Raw genomic sequence first — 5,540 nt, 5'->3', positions numbered from 1 at the left:
GTGGGACCAGTAAACAAGATTTTAGGTATGCAAATCCATCGAGACAAAGGGATAGGAAGATTTGGCTATCACAAAAGAATTATTTGAAGAAGATCTTGCAACGCTTCAACATGCAAGAATGTAAGCCAATTTCAATCTCACTTCCTATGAATTTTAAATTATCCTCAAGTATATGCCCTAGTAGTGAAGTAGAGAGGATGAAAATGTCTCGAGTATTGTATACATCAGTGGTGGAAAGTCTTATATATGCCATGATCTATACAAGACCAGATATTGCTCAAGCAGTTGCGGTGGTGAGTCAATTTATGGTAGATCCAGATAAAGATCATTGGATTGATATTAAGAGGTTCGTGAGATACATCAAAGGGACCTCGACCGTTGTATTATATTTTGGAGGATCGAAATTCATTGTCAATGGATATGTTGATTCTGACTTTGCAGGTGATATTGATAAACGAAAATCTACTATAAGATATGTGTTCATACTTGTAGGAGGAGCTGTGAGCTGGCTATCTAAGTTACAGACTGTTGTATCTCTATCTACTACAGAAGCTGAATATATGGTAGCTACACAAGCATGCAAGGAAGCTATTTGGATCCAAAGGTTAATGGAGGACTCGACCACAAACAACAGAAGATTCTTGTGTATTGTGACAGTCATAGTGTAACACCCTAACTTTTAGCACCTCATGATCGCACTAAAAGTCTAGGCATTACCTACCTCTAATCCTTTTTAGTTAGTACTATATTTATTTAATACCGAACCTTTGTGAAATACAACTAGATTTTTAATTATAAAAGCGAAAAGTCTTTACTTTAAATTACTTAATCACATAAGTATATTCACATAGCATTATACACATAAACTTATTCAAAAATTTTCAAATACAAGTCCTACACCTTTTAAACCAAAATGACAAATGAAGAGGGGGAAATTTCAACTAAACCAAAAACAGAAAATACAAATACATATAGCTCTGTAGTATGGTCGCGGTTTCGCGCCAAAACTTCTTGAACCTGACACTGAAAAAGAAAATCTGTAGGGCGTGAGAACATCATCCTCGCAGGTTTTCAGTAGGAAAGGGAATACCATCAAAGCAAAGAAATACTTTTAAATAGAAAAAAAATTCATTATAAAAACAATTTCTTTTTAAAATACATTTTGGAAAAGCTTTATAAGAAATCTTACTTCAGAAAGGTCGTAAAAAATCTTCTTTAGTTTACAAATCCCTAAATTAAATCATTTAAAAAGAAAAGAGACTAAGGGCATACCTAAGGGCTTCCTACCCAACCAACATACATTGCTCATTCCTATCCATCCAGTATATAAATCTAGAGTATCAGGACAATACCAAGTCCAATCTACCTCAATCTCCATCACCACATCAAGAACAACCCTCAGCATCACCACCGCCAGCATGAGGGATCTCTCAATTTTCAAACATAGACAACACAATACAAAGCATACACAAATAAAGAGTACAGATAGATCAATTAGATCAAATAGCAGATAGATACAATTATTCAATTAAGCAAACCAAATGCAAGATGCACACCTAAACAATACACACAAATGCAAATGATGCATGTCTATCCTATAGCTAATGAGCTCATCTATCAATTATATAGTCAAACCCGACATGTCTGGTAGCTAACCCTGAACAGTCCCTGCGTGCGCACATCTCTCAAGAGGGATTCATATCTCTTGGAAGAATAATATCTAAAAAGGCCTAAGTGTCCGGCCACATCTTGCGACGGAGAGTCAACATTTAGGAGCAAGCGGGATAAAACCACCATCTTTGCATCTACCCCAGAAGATCAAATACAAATTGGGAGCAAGCGGAACACAGAGCGCTGGTACATTGCAAGGAATCCTATCTTTTATTCGAGAACAAAATACATTGGAGTAAAATATCACTTTGTTTAGAAAGTAGTAGAAGAAGGGAGTGTTGATATCTATGAAGCACGGACACTTTATTGAGTTGTTGTGTCCGCGTATCGGACACATTTCGTACACGACACTCACCGACACTTGTCCGACACGTGTGTCTGTCGTGTCTAACCCTGTCTTAATAAAAAATAAAAAAATTTTCTCCAGACACGCCTAAATACCATCACGTGTCAACATGTCCAATCTTATTCTTAACATATATTCTTAAAATAAATTTAAAAATAGTATATATTATTATTTATTAAAACAAAAAATATTTTAAATATTTTATATAATTAAAATAAGACATTAAAAATAATTAAAAAAATTAATTTATGTTTTAATATCAAGAAAATATCATTACGATTTATTTAAAAAATACTTTATATTTTATATGTATGCGTGTCCCTGTGGTGGATGGTTGATGAAATAATGATTATTATGAATAACAATGATATATTAATGCTTGAGTATAAATGTGGTGTCCAATATGGATGGTTGGAGTTGAAATTGGTGAAATTGTGTATGGGAGTGTATGATGTAAATGTAAAATAATAATATGTGGTTTGATATGTTTTGGTGTTGATTGAAACTTGGAGTGTTGGTTTGAGTTGGAAAATGTGGTAAAAATAAAGGTTGGTATTTTAGATGAAAAACTTGATTTTTACGAAATTTGACGGTCCATAACTGGAGTCTCAAATTTTGCATTAAAATGAAATTTGTTTCAAGTTAAAGATACTTTCAAAAGCTTTAAAACGGTATAAATTTTGTGGAAAAAACGAAATTTTATAGAGGAAGTTATGGACATCAGAAGTTGGAGATGTAAAATATAAAATATGCGCTTTACCAGCTTTTAAGAAAAATGAAGGTGGCACGTACACGGGATTACGGCTGCGTACGCAGCCATTCGCTTCTGTTTGGTGCCCTTGCGCACGCGGGCAAGTGCTGTGTACGCGACATAGGCCAAATAAGGCACTCGCGTATGCGTGAACACGGCCGCTTACGCGGTCATACGCCTCTGTCCAGTGTACTCGCGTACGTGGACAAGGGGTGCGTACGCGAGTTGGGAAAAATACACTCCTGCGTACACGGAACATGATTCGCATACGCAGGACCCTGTTTTCATCAAATTAAATTTTTGTGTTTTACACATAATTTTAAACCTCTATTTTTACTCTTTTATATCATAATTATTAGTCCTAAATATAGTGAATAGATTAAGCTATGAAAAGGGATAACTTAGAAGTGAAGTAAGCTTGAAATATGGTGAATTATGTATGAGAAGTGCAGAGATATGATGTATATGTGATGTTTATGGCCATAAAGAATGATTATGAATGAATAAGAATAATAATGTGGCTTATGCACTTCTTTTATCTGAGATACGAGTTTTCATGGGTAAGAGCAGTGGCCTGCCACCACGTGTTCCAGGTTAATACTCGATACTCTGTTGACCCTACATCGCAAGAGGTGACCGGGAACTTTAACACCCCAGGAAGGTCCCCCAATGACATGTCGGTTTGGCTTTATAAACAACAGATGAGACTCATCAGCCATAGGACAGGCACACATCATATACATATGCTTGATTTGTTTGTTTGTGCATTAATTGGGAGTGCCTTTGTGTAGTATGCCTAATTGCTATACTTACTAACTGCATTACTTGTACTCTAATTATGTTTGCCATTGTCTATTTGTTTGTCTGTATAGTTCCACCGGAGTTGGAGGATTGGAGGAATGCGGAAGATGGAGGGTTTTAGTTACGGTTTGCTTAAGTTTAAGAACCTTAGAGGATCACCCCGTTTATGGTTTCCATTTTAAATCTTTAAGTTTTATAGTCTGAGTGTCGGAGTTCTACGATTGCCTTTGGCTTTCTCGAGACTTTATATCTTATGTATGCGGCACCATTACCATGCTGAGAACCTCTGGTTCCATTCTATACGGATATTTGTATTTTCAGATGCAGGTCAAAAGCCACCCCACTAGGCGTCTGGAGTTCTCTATAGCGAAGTGGGACTTTTGGATATTATATTTTGTTCTGTTTAGATATATCCATATGTATAGACTCTCCTTATAAATTTGTTTTACTTTTGCACTTCATAGAGGTTTTATGGAGAATTAGGGTTCCTTTTTGTGTATTTTGGGACTCGAATTTTATATGTATGTATGAAAATATTCTCCGGCCAGCCTTAGTTTCTCAGCCTGAGCTCGGGGTTTGAATATTTTGTATCCTTGAATATGTACCTATACTTTCTTCGTACGCAAGTAAACGTTATTTCCGAACGTTGCGCTTTTAGTTTCACGATCTTGCTTCAACTATCCTTCAAGGCTACTCGAATATTATATTCTTTCAATTATTATACGTGTATATATATATATATATATATATATATATATATATATATATATATATATATATATATATATATTATTTTAGAGGTCATAATACCACACCACCTCTGTTTTATGATTTAAGCGTAAAGCTCTGTGTGGTAGGGTGTTACATGAGATGCATCAAAGGGACCTCGACTGTTGCATTATGTTTTGGAGGATTGAAATTCATTGCCAATGGATATGTCGATTCAGACATTGCAGGTGATATTGATAAACGAAAATATACTATAGAATATGTGTTCATACTTGCAAGAGGAGTTGTGAGTTGGCTATCTAAGTTATAGATTGTTGTAGCTCTATCTACTACAAAAGCTGAATATATGGAAGCTACACAAGCACGCAAGGAAGCTATTTGGAGCCAAAGATTAATGGAAGACTCGGCCACAAACAACAGAAAATTCTTGTATATTGTGATAGTCAGAGTGTAGCACCCTAATTTTTAGCACCTCATGATCGCACTAAAAGTCCAGGTGTTACCTACATCTGATCTTTTTTATTTAGTACTATATTTATTTAATATTGAGCATTTGTGAAATACAATTGGATTTTTAATTATAAAAGCGAAAAGCCTTTACTTTAAACCACTTAATCACATAAGTATATTCACATAGCATTATATATATAGACTTATTCAAAAATTCTCAAATACAAGTCTACCCCTCTGTAAACCAAAATGACAATTGACGAGAAAAAAAATATCAACTAAATCAAAAACAGAAAATACAAATACATATAGTTCTGTAGTTCAGTCGCGGCTTTGCGCCAAAGCTTTCTGAACCTGACACTGAAAATGAGAACATCATCCTCGCAGGTTCTCAGTAAGGAAGGAAATACCATCAAAGCAAATAATATACTTGCAAATAGAAAAAATCTCATTACAAAAACAGTTTCTTTTTAAAATACACTTTGAAAAAGCTTTATAAAAAATCTTACTTAAAAAAGGTCATAAAGAATATTTTTTAGTTTACAAATTCATAAAGTAAATCATTTAAAAAGGGAAGAGACCAAGGGCATGCCTAAGGGCTTCCTACCCAACCAACTTACATCGCTCATTCCAAGCCATCCAATACATAAATCTAGAGTATCAGGGTAATACCAAGTCCACTCTACCTCATCATCCATCACCATATTAGGAACAACCCTCAGCATCACCACTGCCAGCATGAGAGTTCTCTCAGTTTTCAAACATAGACAAAACAATACAAAGCATACACAA

The 5,540-nt window shown here is 35.0% G+C and overlaps 1 pseudogene; it reads left to right on the top strand.

The window, feature by feature from the left end:
* The first annotated feature begins 203 nt into the window (after positions 1–203).
* LOC148566558 (secreted RxLR effector protein 161 pseudogene) lies at positions 204–668 on the top strand (annotated as a pseudogene).
* Positions 669–5,540: the final 4,872 nt, after the last annotated feature.

Source organism: Arachis ipaensis, chromosome B4 (genome assembly GCF_059453495.1).
Source record: "Arachis ipaensis isolate K30076 ecotype BB chromosome B4, ASM5945349v1, whole genome shotgun sequence".
Classification (NCBI taxonomy): Eukaryota; Viridiplantae; Streptophyta; class Magnoliopsida; order Fabales; family Fabaceae; genus Arachis; species Arachis ipaensis.
This window is presented reverse-complemented; position numbering and strand designations above follow the sequence as displayed.